At 35.9% G+C, this 18,072-nt stretch overlaps 1 long non-coding RNA gene across 1 annotated transcript; it reads right to left on the reverse strand.

Annotated features, from left to right (window-relative positions):
- Positions 1 to 12,847: 12,847 nt before the first annotated feature.
- On the reverse strand, positions 12,848 to 16,639 carry LOC111864092. Its single transcript, XR_002842732.1, has 3 exons — positions 16,596 to 16,639; positions 14,468 to 14,634; positions 12,848 to 13,229 (listed from the first exon to the last, which is right to left on the reverse strand). It is a non-coding gene; the product is annotated as an uncharacterized LOC111864092 (long non-coding RNA).
- Between the last annotated feature and the right edge of the window lie 1,433 nt (positions 16,640 to 18,072).

Raw genomic sequence — 18,072 nt, forward strand, 5'->3', positions numbered from 1 at the left:
GCGAAAGGTGGGCCAAAGTTTTTTTTATTTTTGATCCCATGTGGATTTTAATAAAACCCGCTTAGGTTGAGTGTCTTAATGAGCGGCCGCAAAAAAAAAAAAGAAAAATTCTTCCCTCACCCCGGTCCCTCTCTCTATCTCTCCCTCCTCCTTTACCCTATCTCCTAACTCCTTTTCCATTTCATTTTTCACAAAAATCCTACTGGTTTTGAACCCGGGACCTTCTGAACACTAAGTTGATGTCTTACCCCTAAGCCACGAGCATCACTGAAATTTGTTTTCTTTAATCTTCCTCTTAAGCTACATCTTCGGTTATAATTCCAGAAAAATCTTATTAACTCCACTTGTATTTTATAAAACTTTCGTTGGTTCCGAACCTTGGAACTCTGTCACATTAGACCAGTATTTAACCAATGAGCCACCAATGCCACGGAAATTTTAAACTTTAATCTTCCTCTTATGTTACATCTCGCTATATAATTCAAGAAAAATATGATTACAAAAATTCTTGTGGTTTCGAACCATGGACCTTTCATTTACAACGCCGGCACCTTACCTCTAGACCACCCTAACATCTACGCTAAACACGTATGCGATCGTCCTCATATTCTATGACTTGGTTTATAGCTGCAGAAAAATCGTATTTATTTATTCAGTTTTCAATTTTCAGTATTCAAATATTCAATTTGTAGAATCGGTTCCTAGCAATGGCTGTCTTATCTAATCTGCCACAATATAATATACTGAATTGGTTGTCTGTTTGTGTTTACCTGAATGTTAAGTATTGTAACTTAGTACAGCTGCCTTGCTGGCTGTGTGTTTGAAGTAGATAAGGTATGGATGGATAATGTGGGGCGAGGGTTCATGTTGAGTGCCACTGCATATATGTGGTGGGTGTATTCAGAATTATATCAAAGATCCGGTTGTTCTTACTGGTGTAGGTATTGTTTAAATCAATGTCTTGTTTGCTGGCTTTGGTAAACATAAGATTTTTCCGGTGTAGTTGTTATTCCTTTTGGTTTCTTCCATGAAATTTCAAGTAAATCCTTGAGAGAGTCCCAGAAGGGGCAACTTCCAGAATATGCTGTGCACAGCCATAGTTGGTTTAGTTCTATCTTCCTACATGTATTCCTTGTATCTGATTCTAAAGGTTCTGTTTCCCTTGTGTATTTTTTGGGCAAATTTGACATGATCGTGGGTAGACACCACTACAGCTGTTTTTATGTCTGCAATATGAAAGAAGTATGTCATAGCTCCAGTTCCATTGCCAAAGGATGTGAATGCTGCCAATTTTCTGTTACTGCTGTCATTTGGTTTTTTTCTCCTTTATCACATTTGTATTTCATTTTAATTTATTCCGTACCGGTGGAGGCCCATAAAATGCCAAGAAGTTCTTGAACAGCTGCACAACTGGCGGTTTCCTAAGAAGGGCTTAATTCCATGAAGTTGGTTGGTTAGCCTTTAATTCATTGTGATGTACAATGATCATTCTAAAGGGTTTCACTGATTTTCTTTTATAATTACTTTCTTTGGAATTGGGACACATTCCTTATATTTACAACAAAAAAGTTTTGTGCTCATGACAATGGCATAACTCATTTGGGGTAACTGTGTCTGTGTACGATGTCAAATGTTAAACTATTTTACTATATTAACTATTAAATTATCTTATGATCATCAATTATATAATACTTTTGATACACTGTACATTTAGTGATAGGGCCAGTGCCAAATAATATCTTACAATTTGAGTGTTGAAAGTCCACTTGATGGTTCACTGAACCAAAGCATGCAATTGAATAACAAAAATATCGACAAGGTCTACGTATTTTTTATCATTTGTTCTCTGTGACAGATGTATATCTGCACACACTATTAAAGCAACTCTGAAAATTCAATACTATACGTACTTTTGTTGCTGTCATTATGGTTATACTGTTACTGTGGGCACAGAATTGCTGTAGTGGCACTAGTTGTGGTCCTATCTCATTAGTTTGTGAATCCTGTAACCAATGAAATAACTAGCTAACTACCTAGCTAATTAACCAACCAACTCCATGGAGCTGAGCCCTTCTTGAGAAGCTGTCAGTCAATCAGCCACTCAAGAATTTTCCCAACATTTTATGAAACCAAGGGGTTCATTGCCGTCTAGGATTTGAGGTACTATCCTCTAGGACATAACGTCACGCAGTCCACTGAAAGTCAACCGATGTTTCGGAGGAACATATCACCTCCATCCTCAGAGAATAAGTCGAGCAAGATACCAGCATGACATGCTCCTTTGAAACATTGGTTGACTTTCAGTGGACTATATGGCATTATATCCTAGAAGATTATACTCTTCGTTCATTAACCATATTAAGAAGAGCCCTCCACTGGCTTCCAATGACATAATATTCCTATAAAATTTAATCAAAATCTGTATCAGTTCTCAAACTGAAAGAAGCAGATAGACATGCAGGATTATGAATCAGGTGAAGCAAATGAAATAACAAATCATTAAACAAAAATCTGTAATATTTCAGAAACAATCAGTTCAAATATTCTGTGTAAGACATTGTTAAATTACTGAATATACATTTAATCGGTGACACACATGCACGTGCGTACACGCACATATATATATAAAGATAGATAGATATATATATATATAGAGAGAGAGAGACTGAAATGCATTCTTATAATCAGAGTGCGATTACAAATCTTAAGTTGCATTTATTTGGAATTAAAGGCTGACCCTTCGTAAATCAAATTTTCATTTGCATTGATTGTGTTTTCTGTATATCCAGTTGACATGAAAATAACGTACAAGTCAATGTATTCACATTCCTCTCATCTTTCATACAATTTCACTGCAATGTTGTTTCTGTTCACACTCAACTATAAATGAATGTATTGTCATCACGTGCTATTGACACTGGCCATGATAATATATTTTATCAGAGAGCTTTTTAATGACCACTGAAGGCAAGTTAAATGGATAAATTGGTAATTTAACACTATCTGATTTGTTAAAACATAATCAGAAACACACAAAGTAACTGCAATACACAGCATGTCAAAAGAGAATTTGTCATATGATTTTTAACACCAAAATATTATATATTGGTGATTTTCAGTCCTCTTTTCACAACACTTGGTTCATGTCCCAGGCAGTGATTTGCATGTACTATTCACTTTCATTCATGTATTAGCACATTTTATAACATATTTCTGCCAAACAGGGCAAACAGTGTCAGGCAGTATATTACTACTATCTCTCAGCTGGTAAATATATTATCAGTTGCTGAAATTTTCAGCTTAATTGTTTAAAATTAAAGGTTAATGAAATGGGTAAACTTTGCTGTTTCTTTGTTCCTTGACAGATGCACAGTGACTTTTGGCTCATCCTGTACATAGTTGAAAGTGTGCCCAGGAGAAGGCACTGTGAAATTCTACAATGGCTCCTGTTCCTGTTCTACAGATAATTTCTTCCTACTTAGTTATCAACATTCATGGCACTTCAGTATTTACAGTACATTATATGTATTACAGTATAAGATTTTTAAGTTAAATCATATACTTTTGGAAGTGAAGCATACTGTGCAATATTATGACTTCGCTCCTCCCTCATGTTTAAAAAGACGTGTGATGAGAGATATCTTATTGCATACATAGTTGTCAGATAATGGATAAATGATTTCTCTGGAAAAGATAACACTCCACAGAATTCTGTCTAATCTTATCTTCTAGAAACAAAAAGAATATATTTTGCCATATAAACAGGGACTGTTAATGATCAAACAAAAATGATAATATATACAATTACAATTGATGAGGAACTGCCGAACTTCAAAAGAAACTGAAATACTGTACTCCACCATTATGTTGTGTTTTCAACTAATATGCATATGTCTACTGTCTACACAACTTTTGTATGCATTTGTGATCAATTATACATTGTTTCATTTTAGCAAAAATGTTTTGACCATACTGGTCATCTTCAGATCACACTGCATTTCTTTCAGTAAGAGTGTTGTAATTGTGTTAGATACTGGCAAATATCTACAGTAGCTTAATTTATAAACTTAGAATTGTTATGACAAAGTTATTGTTGTTCAACTAAAATTACTGTGCACTTCCCTGACATGACAACTGGATAAAGAACTTAGACGAATGAACACATATGCAGCGATGTGAAAAAGCCTTGGATCTGCTCAATAATGATACAATTTAATGAGGAAACGATGAACAGTTCAGTGTATGGAAATTTTCATTACACAATGACCAACATAAAAATTGATCATAGTAATCTTCAGTTTGTAATTCCATAAGTAAGTTTAGAGATTAATCTAACATGGACAATAGCCAATACAGTGATAGAAATTTTGCTACAAGGAATGTAACACAGTCTGAGGATTACCAATACAGTATACTGTACATAACTGATCACAACTGTATACAAAGGTTTCGGAGACGGTATACCTATGCATATTAGTCGAAAGGAAACTGTTATCAGCAGTCTCTCGGATGGGGGTCACTCCATGTCAAATCAAAATAGCTTACATCACCTCCTCTAATTTTAGTAAAATTTAGGTCATGTACTGTGTTTCATTACGAGTGAAAATGGGCAAATGTGCGTAACTCTATTTCAATTATATCAGGAGATACTGCCATTTAAAAACGTTAAAAGTTGAGACAATTTTCCTCCTGAGTGACCATGAATTGAGCCCTGTGGAACACTGCATTTACTTGTTTCCCATTTGGATGAGTTGTTACTGTCAATTCTATTGTCCAACACAACCCTTTGATATCTACCTGTTAAATAAGATCCAATAAGTGTTTTGAATTTTCCTTCAATTCAATAGAATTCCAATTTATCCAATAATATTTTATGGTTAACACAATCAAATGCCTTTTCTAAATCACTAAAAATGCCTCCCACCATTAACTTATTATACATTGGAGTTAAAATATTATTTATCAATGTAAAGGTTGTCTTCTCAGTCATGGAGTGTGTCCTAAAATCATATTGTTCGTGTACCAACACGTGTAGTGCAGTTTGATAAAGTTCCACAATAGGACATACCTGCTTCCTTCACCACCCTTCTTACTTCACAGCAATAAGAATCCATTTTTTTAAATATTGTCTCGATAAGCATTTCAACAGAAACAAAGGACATAAAGTTACATTAACAAATATCAAAATGATCTCAATCTTTCAGGTACTGTTACCTTATGTGTCTATTATCACAACCTTAAAATTTTAGTATAACACAATTTATTTTTTGGGATGTTTGCAGCACCTTAATAACAAAGACTGCCTCATGAAATAATTTTGTGTATCTGACTTTCACAATAAAAGCAGGTCTCACAACATTTCTGGATTAATAATTTATAAACTTGACATAATTATATTTCTCTGTTTCTTCAGAATTACTGAAGGCAAAACATATTATCGATATACATACACTAGGCATGGCAGAATCAATTTTTAAGTAACATTTTATAACTATTTCTGAATTGGTACTAATTAAAGACAGCAATACTGCATTTATACAAAGGAATGCAGGCCTAAAATTAAAATTCTGACATAACTCGATAAAAATGTCTTTAAAGGAAATTACTTAGCACAGAAATCTAGTTCATTGGTATAAACATGTTCAAAAGGTGCAGAATTAAAAAAAAAAGTTATCTTAAGGTTTTCAAAGACCATTCTTTTAACTTCTCTTCTAAAATGTGTGACCTTCACATTAAAAAATAGATACAAAATACATTGCAAGGAATACCTAATTATTATTCAAATGGTAGTGTTCTATCATTTACACAGAATGAATCTGTGGAGAAGTTTTAAATATGGAATGAACAGTACTTGTTCATATCAGAGTGAATGAAACTGAACGGCATTAAAAATATAACTGTCTTTTTGGATATGATGCCACATAGTCTGATATTTTGATAAATATCTTCCAGAATGCAAGGCATCATATTACAGAAAACACTAATTTTCAGTAACTGCATGAGGACCATAACTCTCACACAGTCTCTATTATTTTTTTTACTGAAAATTTAGCTGTTTAAACTATAAATTTCAATGCCAGTGAGAATGATGAAGTTAACTTTTTTAATTGACATATTTATGTATATAGGAATCTGTTCAATTTCCCTCATGCTCTGTCTCTGTCTGTCTCTCTCTCTCCCTTACCCCAATGGGATATACAGAGTGAAAATGTTAAATTACTGTATTTTATATTAAAAATGGCTTGTAAAACCAGCATTATACCCTACATGCATTACTATTTCACATTACTGAGACTGAAATATTTATGAAAAATTTCTTTGGTTGAGTATACATCCTATATTTTATATTGCCAGCATTTATTCTCTGTACGTGGAAGCCCGTTATCTTGCACCACAGAATATCATACAGATGGAAGAGAACACAATGTCTTGAAGATTTTATAAACATCATCAGCTGTCTGGACGGAATTCATGAATGTATTGTAAAAGAAAACATATTACAAAAATACTTTCTCTTTATAACATACCTTAAAATATGAATCTACAATAAAATATTTGGCATCATTTATTTAATTCCACTGAAAAATCAATTCCCATAACTTGTAATTATGTTTCTGGCAATATCTAAGGACTTATTTACACATGGGTAATGAAAATATATATAGACCATCATGTAATTATTGAAATCTAAACTGTATTGTATTCATCCATTTAAAAAAATAGTTCCATTGCAGAGTGTCAAGACAGGATAAAAGAATGCCTTAAAGATATATTCATATGATCATCTAACTTTGAACATTTTAATCCACTCAGTAGGTGTTCAATTTTCCTTATAGAAGTACATATTCTGAACTGGACTTCCCCCAAACAGAAAGGCTACCAGCGATAGTCAACAAACTGGTAACACTAGATAACTATAGTGTACACAAGATCAGAGCAAAAAAATTCAGGGTGAAAAAGTAAAGTAAAAATATTTAATACAATTCACCTCCTCCCACTGAAGGCAGATAATGACTAAAGCTAGCTTGATCTTTACTATAGCATTCTGACATCGGTGTATAACACACAGAGATCTTAGGTTTTCAGACTTTATCCATTATCTTGGTTTTGAGATAGCTAACAAAAACAGGATGTCTCAGAAACTGGATCTGATTCCATCCTCAATTGAGGGAAAACACCAATTCTATTGGGTTCCCTAACAAAAAAAAATCAGCGTCAATCACTTGACAAGCAATGTCACAAAACACAAAGGTTATAAAGACCTGAAACCAGGCTAAGTCCACGAGAGTTAATAAGTAAAATATACATTACAAATTGTTCCAAACACATACAAGCGTGGAACCAGGATAGATAGATCCGTAGAAATTTATGTCACGAAACCAAACTAATAACCAGGTCCATGACCCCCACAGCATGGAATAGAAAGGAGAACTAGTAAAAACTAATAGTGTCTAACTAGCGTCAACAATGGAGTAAATCACGTCTATCTAATTTAGAACCTAATAGAAAACAATAAAAACATACATCACGTCATTCAGATCTTCTATGTGAATTGGTGACTTCATTGCTGATAATGGGGATCCAAATGCGAGNTGTCAAATAATTGATGTCGAGTTTTTTTGTATAGGACCCAACAGAATTGGTGTTTCACCTCATCTGAGGATGGAAACAGATCCAGTTTCTGAAATGTCCTGTTTTTGTTAGGTATCTTAAAACCAGCAAGATGGATAAAGTCTGAAAACTCAATATCTCTATGTAGCTTGTTCTTTGTTAAAATATATATGGTACTTCTTGATATCCCCTTTTAATTAACCTCCTTTTCAGTTTCTAGAAAACAAAAATGTCACTCTGCCAAAACCTGCTAATTTGAAATGAGGGAAAGTGATGGAAGTGTGTAACAGCAAAGAATTGAATTGATAATATCATAACCTGCTAGACAAATGTTACCAAGATGCTCCTCAGTCTCACATCTGAAGTTAGCAAACTTAGCCTTTGGATTTTCTGTAGGAGATGTCAAGTTTCATCATAATTTCATAAATTACCGTATTTTTGCATATATAGGCCGCAGCACAATTTTCAGACAGAAATTATAGAAAAAATAATTTTCTTGGAATATTATTTCAGGAGTATTACACCCTGTATTACTAATTATGAATATAATTTTTTTTTAAAAGAAGTGTGATTTCGAATATTTCAAATATAAGCCGCACCCCAGTTTTCCTCTTGAATTTTTGGCAAAAAATGTGCGGCCTATACATGCGTAAATACGGTATCATTATTCTGTCATTTTTAAATTTATAATGAAAGTAATCCACTTAACAATTATGAAGGTTCAGCACCATATTTCATGGAAATCTGTCCATCTCTAAATACAGGATGAATCGTATAGAACAGGCCAGATGAATTTGATAATAATTCCACAGGTGATGCATATGACCACTCACAATTACGACATAATAATCCGTGGGCGGTGCTGAGTCGAATGGTGTGCGCATGATCCAGCAAGTGGCAGCCCTTATGCTGCATGGTCAAGGACAATCCCGAAACGTGTCTGCAGTGCGCAGGCGACAGTCATGGAGTTCACTGTCGAACAGCGAGTTTTTCTAAAGCCTGCTTGAAAACAGAGGACACTTTCAACATCTGCTCTGATCACGGCACACAATCCAAGATAAGATACGTGTAAATTACTTTAATATCTGTATGGTATATTTTATATTACACCTCATTTCGTCGGGCCGGTTCTATATGAATCACCGTGTACAACAAAACAGTAAAATATTCTTACAATTGAGAATTTCAACCATGAATGCAGTTTTTGTAGCTCTTTTTTCCAGTCTGACAAAGAATCTGAAGAATTACATCTCCATCAAGTCAACCATCTTGGATGATGCATCAATCAGGCCTGTCTGAACAATGCAGCATTTGCTTCACTACATACAAAATTATACTTCCTACTTGGGAAATGAAGACAATAAGAGATATTGTGACACTAGCGTAATATGTCTATCATTCCTCTACAGTAAAATTCTCTCCAATTCATTTCTCTATACTAAAATCTGTCTCTGAACTTTCTATTCAGACTCATAGCAGTTTAAACCTTGTGCAAAATTTCTAACTATACACAGTTAATGTATAAGTCAGAAGTGGTACACAAATATGTTTATATATTTCTTACAACTGATTACCAGTGTTTCTCACTTCATATACAATTTTAAAGAAAAATGCCTTCAAGTCTTAAAAGCCATGAAATTTACAAGTAATGTAATGCATGTTACTTGTCATATCTACTGACATTTTGAAGACACAGATACCATCAGCTTCAGGAAACTCTGCAAGTGTATATTGGAAGCCCCATATTTAACACATTACATACATGTATACGTATATTTCCATCTCAAATGTAACTTATTGTCTTCTCCTACTTCCCTGTCACTACATGTTTCAGCCATGGCCTCATCAGGTGCATGTTTACCTTGCTAAAACTGTTACACTGTATGTTAAAATTACATAACGCAAGTGAACACAATGTTGATTAGTTAAAATATATTTAAAATTAGAATCAAAATTTCTTAAACATTATTCTTCATTGTAGTCACCAGCTATTCACTGAAATATATTTATCTGAGGATATATTCGCTGCACTGCACATTATTTACAAGCAGAAATACAAATTTAATATAGTACAATACATAACCAAAATAAAATTTATTTGTACATGCGTGGTCATTTAACAAAGTAATATCCACTGTTTCATAGAACAACACTCACCTTAGACACTAGTATTTATTGTACTGGTCAAATATTCCTCCATGGTTTTACAGCTTCTATCGCGTTACTTCAAACCACTGCATTTATTCATGTATTGTCCACCCCTTGTTTTTGGAAAGGAAGTGTACATATTTTTCTTCCTGAATGTTTTGTCTTGATGCAATGTTCAGTCTTCATCACTGATCCCACAATATCTCATTTCAAGTCACCACCTTGACTGCAGTACCTACTAATGTTTGCATTAACTTATGGAACAAGCTTGTCAAGGGATCAACAGCTGTGTTACCAGAGGAAGGTAAAAGTTACATTTAAGTTTAGAGTGATTTCCTTATCTTTTGACCAGGAATTGGAAGGGGCACTGGTAAAACATTTTCAAATATGATTTTCAGCACTGACTTGCGATTTGGTAACAGGGATGGGATGGCAAGACAGGTAATTCAAAGGCTCAATAGTTTCAGAAAGTATATAAACTGTGGAGAATAAAGCGTATAAATAACAGAGAAATATATATCCTCATTTCTATTACAGACTCTCAAGAACCTGTTAGAGAAATAATCTGTGTAATATCCCCCCCTTTCTTACTTTTAGTGTTAAAATGGGGGGGGGGGGAAGAAAGGGGGACATTACAGGGGTAAATGCAGTAGAAGTCTCTAGCATGCTGCTCACTTAGCGGGTGGTGCTTGTACCGACTCACCCTCCTAGCAGAGTTGTCAACTGCTGTAAACAATCACACTGGTTTGTTTGTGTTCTATGTGCAAGTAAATCCTCAGAGGAAATCCATTTTTCACAGATAATTGACTTAATGTTTAAAAGAGTAATATCTGTCATACATAAACTTAATTTTAATTGAGTAATGTTCGCCCTACCTCAATTGCAGCAGCTACTTACACAATGCACAGTACATGTTCTCATACATTTATGACCTACTTACACATATGTTTGCCAGTATCTTATTTCTTAGGTACCTCATTTCCAACCTCTTTACCAACTAAATGCTTACAGTTGCCTAAAAACAAACTCCGTGGCCTGTAGTCCGCAAGCGAACCATACCAACTGAGCGACTGCTGCTTGTCGGCAAAGTTTTGGTGCCAACTTTTGTGGACAGAGGGTGTCGCATGGTCAGCGCAACAAATCCCCATGGCTGTTAATTTCGGTTTTCTAGACCGGAGCTGCTATTTCCTTGAAACAGCTTCTCAATTATCCTCACGAGGCTGAGTGCACCCCGTTCCAGACCCACTACTTCTCAGAAAAAATCTGATAGCTCCAGGAATCGAACCCGGACATCTGGATCTGTAGCCAGGAATGCTGACCACTAGACCACAGAGGCCTAATAGTGGTAAATACATGGTCTGTTCAAAAAGTTTTGGAACTTTTGAAATAGAGTGCTAACTCGACATCTTGGTAATGTCAGGTAAGTGGTGCTGCTAGTGGCATGCTTCCTAATTATCAACCTTTTTGTTGCACCATCCTTCTGTGATTAGTCATCACCTTAGAATTATTTGTTCACATGTGTGTAGTGTCTTGCGTTATTCAAGATGGCTCATATTCATGAGCAGAGTATTAACATTAAATTTTGCTTCAAACTAGGGAAAACGTTTATGGAGACACATGAAATGATGAAAAACGTTTATGGTAACCACTGCATCAGCCATACACGTTGTTATGAATGGTTTAAGCGATTTAAGGATTTTTAGCAGTCAACATACGATGAAGGGCATTTGGGACAGCCCTCAGCATCATGTGATGATGCTTGTGTTGTATAAGTTTGTGAAATTGTGCATTCTAATTGTTTTCTGACAGTGCAGGAAATAGCAGAAGAGTGCAATATATTGATATTGACAGGATCATGTCATGACATTCTTATGACAAAACTAGAAATAAGTTTGTCCCACAACTTCTGAGACAGGATCAAAGAGACGGTCACACTGCCATCTATCAGGAACTTTTGGATCGCGATAGTGAGGATGAAAACTTTCTGAGAATAACTGGCGATGAAACATGGGTTTATGGATACTATGTTGAAACAGAAAATTCAGTCTTCATAGTGGGTTTGAAACAATTTTCCACGACTAAAAAAGTCACTGTGGATCAGGTCAAACGTGGAGTCATCAAGGGTGTTGTGAATCACGAATTCTTCATCAGGGGTAAACAGTGAATTTCTGGTATTATCTCAAAGTGCTGGAACATCTAAGAGAAAATGTTAGGAGAAAAAGATCTCAGTTTTGAAGAAACAACTCCTGGTTGCTCCATCATGATAATGCGCCAGCTCATGTATCGCTACTGATTCATCGCTTTTTGGTCAACACGAACACAACTGTGCTTCCTCAGCCGCCCTGCTCACCTGGCCTGGCTGCAGCAGACTTCTTCTCATTTCCCAAACAGAAATCCACTTTTAAACAACAATTTCAGATTATTAAAGAGATGATGGAAAATTTACAGACAGAGCTACGTGTGCTCCTGAGAAAGGTGTACCAGGATGGTTTCCAGAAGTGGCAATGGCATTGGGAGAGGTGCATCAATGCAGGAGGGGAGTACTCTGAAGGCGATAAGGATCATTCCACTGCAGGCATGTCCAAAAAAGTTATAAAAAATAGTTCCGAAACTTTGTGAACAGACCACGTGTATGCGGTAAAGGGTATGCTCTTGTTTAGTACAGGTACTCCCCAACTCTTGCAATTCTGAGTTAATGTAATTTATCATATTAGCCCCATCTAATTTATTTTTTAAGTGAAGACTACAGAATGATAAAATTATCAGTCTAAAACAAAAAAGAACAGAAATAGACTACATAAACAGCTAAAACTAATGGCACTACAGTTAATCAAATTATGTATTTCTGAGTGAAACCAAAGCAGTAGCAAAAATTTCAAGTTAACAAGCCTACTCTTTGGAATTCCACTATCACAGAAGTTGGTAAAACCCATGTAGTACCTTCCGTATATCATCAGGTCAAGTGTCATAAACTGGACCAGAATCATGAGTCACAATGTAATAACAGTGAAGTCTACTTCTTGTCACTTAATGTTGAAAACACTCAGTATATGTTAATGCTAATAAGAAACACAAAGTCTCTACAAAATAATTATTCAGCACATATAATTCACAGTGTAAAACAGGTTAAATTCATACAAAACATTCTGTTTCAGCAGTACTTTTAAGTTTAACAATTTGATCAATAAAATCATTAAATACATCTCACATTAACAATAATCTGACTTCAATCACAATGGAGCACATTTCACTTCATTTTTAACAAAACAGAGATTGAACAACATTGATGAATTGAGCACTGGGTTTCTCCACAGTGAAACCCTACAGAATTATTGGAAAATAGTGAAAAATTCCATTAATCTTTAAAAAATACATTTATATCTTGAGGAAGAACATGCAAATATCAGGTTGACAGCCGTAAGAACTTGGCTTTTCCACATACTCACCAAAATGAGAGCAGTCACAAGTGGCTACAACAAAAGACAACCTGTAAGTATACTCACAAAGTGATGCAAGGACAGACAGTCTCACTGTAAGTATACTCACAAAGTGATGCAAGAACAGACAGTCTCACTGTAAGTATACTCACAAAGTGATGCAAGGACAGACAGTCTCATCTCGTATAAGCAGTTATGTTCCTTGACAGTACTTGTAAAGAAAAATTTTATTGCTGTTTCCCATATATATATATAAAATTCAGATTCAAATTCCTGCATGACTAAAAATAACATAAATACTGAAATTATAAATTATATTTCCTGAAATAAAATATAAAATCATCAGGAACACATCAGTCTAATCTATAATCTTTGGAAACCCTATTATGCTATAAAAATATTAATAAAAATTAAAAGAGAAAACCATAATACCTTACACAAGATGTACACCACAACAGAATGTAAGGTCACATTGTGCTCATTTGTTTCTGTTTTCATTTGGAATTTTGTATGAGTTCTCATTTGGATGACAAGCTTACCTTAGGGCAGGTGCTTCATTATAAAAGTCTGTGTGAGTAATATGGTGAGACATGTCTGTACGGCTCCAAGATTACTTGCATATTTACCTTGTTTCACCATAACAAACTTTAATTTGAACAATTTTTTAAGTATACTGGTTCCTGTGGTTCTGTATGGGTGTGAAACTCGGTCTCTGACATTAAGGAAGGAACATAGACTGATGGTGTTTGAGAACAGGGTGTTGAGGAGAATATTTGGGCCGAAGAGAAATTAAGTGACAGGAGGTTGGAGAAAACTGCATAATAAGGAGCTTCATAACTTGTACTCTTCTCCAACTATAATTAGAATGATCAAGTCAAGGGGGATGAGATGGGCAGGGCATGTAGCACGAATGGGGGAGAAGAGGAATGCATATAGGATATTGGTGGGAAAGCCAGAAGGAAAGAGACCACTGGGAAGACCAAGGCATAGGTGTGTGGACAATATTAAAACGAATCTTAGAGATAGGATGGGATTGGTATGGCTCAGGACTGTGATCAGTGGAGGGCTCTTGTGAACACGGTAATGAACCTTCGGGTTCCATAAAATGCTGGGAAATTCTTGAGTAGCTGCAGATTTGGCTTCTCCTGAAGAAGGGCTCAGCACCATAAGTACCGGTTAAAACACAACAGACCACTGTAGGTTACTGCCAATTAACTGCATCCACATGAGAAAGCAAATACACTGATGGCCACTTCTTGTCTCAGTCTTACCTCAACTTGGCCTGTGTCTTGCAGCTCACATAAGGATTCTGAAGGATGCGGGGTGTAGTCTCCATAACCCGAAGCAGAAGATTGTCCAAATAGTCCTCCAGATCTTTCAGCTTCTTGGTCTGATTTTCCATTGAAACTTGAAGACTGCATATAATCCGAATTAAGTCCTTTGGAAACACAAAACAAAGGAAGTACAGTGAAATCCTGATTTGCATGATGTGAAGTTCTCACAGCAGTGGCCATCTTCTTGGATATAGAGATGTGTAGCCCACTGAAAGTCAAACAACACTTCAAAGGAACATTTCACCTCCACCCGACTTGCAGAATAACCCACCCACTACATGATGACTGCTGACTTCTTCTTCAGTTTGTTTTCAACTCTGAGGATGGAGGCAACATGTTCTTCTGAAATATCACTTGACTTTCAACAGACTACAATGCATTATAATCTATAGGACTCTTCAAATGCTTATTTAGTGACTTTGGGGGGGGGGGAGGTACCAGACAAAGTGCAATATAAACAATGTATTGTCACAGTTAGTAACCAGACATGGAGTTTGGATTGGCAACTGGATTTACTAAACACGCATAATTTATAACTACAAATAATTATAACACTACCACTAATCTACACACTTAACAAATCACTATAGCACAGACTGTCTTAGTCTTTTATAATCTTCACTAGTCATTGCTTGGTAGAAAATCCCAACAATGTCTTCCACTAATGTCGCTGCCAGCTCTCTACCATCCCACAACCAATCCTGCACTGTTGACTCTCAGCTGACTGTCTTGTTCTGTTGGTCGTTATATACCCTCATGTCAGACCACAAAGAAAACACTGGCTCCAACAGCTCCTGTGTTGTTCTGTGATGTGTGAGTGAGCCATAGCCTCGTGATGGCTTGCTTGTTTATAAAGATATTACCTAGCAACGGACAACTTCTCCAGTTAAACTGTTCAATTATGTCACACTGCTCCATCCTTGAAGCTACTTGTCGGGAGTAACCTACAGGCATATCACAATTTCTTCTTTTCTGGAGGCACATGCCTGTGGCATCTCTGATTGTCCTCGCGAATAGCATTTCAATGTGCTGGCATCGACACTGCTTCTTGATTCAACAGCATCCAGACTTCCATGATTTCTGACTGACATAATTTCCTCTTTCTGTTGTTTGCTTCAGAATTTTATTTGGCGATAAAACAATAAAGATTTACCATAAGCAGTCAACATACAAAAATATCTCTTTCTGAAAATTTTGTCTTCCTTTGTGAGGAATTCAACAATTAACTGATGTTTATATTCTGCTAAATCCAGAACATTAACCAGGAAAGCTGTAAATAACACGTCATCACTCCAATTCATCTGTCACTGAGGCAACATCAGGCACACGTGCCCATGGAACAAGCTGCTACAGGTCACAGAATACACATGCTCTGTGTACTGCATTCACAGTTGGATAATTTACTCAGTTTGTGAAGACCTGGTATAAAGTTGATGTCATTGTCATTTATTTATAGTTCCAAAAAATCCATAGAGGCATCTGCCTCAGATATAGAACAAGTCACTAATACAATATAACATATAAATATACATAAATAATCAGACAGACGTCATCATCAAAATTTAAATACTCAATACAACAATACATTCATATATCAATATAATATATCTGAGCTTTAAGTTTGCACATGAAGGTCTCCAGTAGAAATATATAAATTTATACTATGATGATGGATATTTCTTTTATGATTTACCCAATGACAGGATGGTTACTGAATCATGGAGCTGCAAAGAATTTGGAAAGAAGTGCTCATGGCCTAATTTGAGGTATTATTCCAGCTTTTGCCTGGAAGGGCTGAGAAGAACCATGAAAAACTCAAGAGACACATAAGCCCATCTCTGGGTTCAGATTTATCTCAAGAGCACCCACAGATGAAGCAGTTTATGTTTCTTGCAATTTCCTTGAAATTATGGTGTAAAATCACAAGAATTTGAGGCACAATAACTAGTCCTATCTTAGATTCACAATAAGTGTGATACAAGTACACTACAGACGGCCGTCAACTCGAACGAGAAATAAAAGACTCACGGAACATAACAGTTGTCCCAATGTAGGTCATGTTTACCTCTTTTGATTTTCCATCAAACTTCTGGACCATTTCTGGTGAAAGTCTATTGGCTGCTGAGGCAATGCTATTATCTTCACCTCCAATGACAAACCTCTGAGTCACTGCACTCTTACTGTCTGGTATCTTGCTCTCTGTACACAAATAAAATCCTTGTTATCATTGCAAAGCTGCTTTTTAATACACAGAATTACTGGGTTCTGGGCTTTGTACATCATCCAGTAATCTAAAAACTATAGAACACATTTTGCAAACTGGATCTGTTTCCATCCTCAGGTGAGGGGGGAGACACCTACTCTGGCAGGACAAGCCATGCCAATATAACTAGAGCCATACAAATACCTGGGACCAGGCTTTGTCAGCAGTTCTGAGCATTATTCACCGTCGTCAGAACCCTTTAAAATCTACTTGTTTCATAATAATCTAAAATTTACAAGAGACATCATTATGAAAAGCAAAGTGTTGAGAATCAACTATTCTACACTGCAGAAACATCTTTTAGCATGCATTTATGAATTCAACACAGAAAACTAGCATCTAACCATCGGCAGACCTACCAGGGTCTGCCCCCAGTGCACATATGAATTCACTGGCAAGGAAAGGGTTACTGTATATCATCATGGTATGCATTATTCAATAGTAAACATTTTTCTTCCTCAGCTCTCTTCCTATCATTTCATAATTCATGTATGGTTTCTAGTCTTGCATGAACACTATTTCTACCTCCATGATTGTATCTATCATATTTTGCATCTTTTACTCCCAACTCTCTAATTTTCATCATTTCCTCTCTTTCTTGACTTCATTTAAAGTAAAATTTTCAATAATATAATCAAGGACATGTCTGTACACTCACAGCTCAAAATGATAAAGCCTGGCAGACCTTGAAACTAATTACAGATGAATTCACTAAAACCAACATTGATTATCATTCCTAATTAACTGACATTCCAGAAACAGCTCATAATGGCTCAACACCACAAACACCAAAGACTGCCATTGGAGATGTTCCTAAGCTAGTTCTCCCCATGAAAATTCTGCATGCATTACATGCTTTCTCAGTGTAGCTTCCTAGACTTTTAACAGCTGAGCAGTATAAACCATGAAGTTCCTTTTTATGACATATGCTAATCTGATATTACTCATGATAATAACAAGAAAAAAAGAAAAGAATGTCTTCATACTGAATCACTGGCATGATATGCATGTTGAGTTAATGCTGATTAACTAACTGATTAAAAAGTCATTACAGGAAGATAGGCCGCGCCATAGTTCAAGTGGTTAGTCACTGGCTTCCCACCGCGATGGCCCGGGTTCGATCCTGGATCTGGTCAAGTGGGATTTGTGGTGGACAAAGTGACGCTGGGGCAGGTTTTCTCCGACTCATTCGGTTTCCCCTGCCAATCTTCATTCCACCAATTGCATTTATCAGAAAATATATTGATCCCTTCTGACACTAGACCCTAATGTGTAAAGC

This window comes from Cryptotermes secundus, unplaced genomic scaffold (genome assembly GCF_002891405.2).
Source record: "Cryptotermes secundus unplaced genomic scaffold, Csec_1.0 scaffold708, whole genome shotgun sequence".
Classification (NCBI taxonomy): Eukaryota; Metazoa; Arthropoda; class Insecta; order Blattodea; family Kalotermitidae; genus Cryptotermes; species Cryptotermes secundus.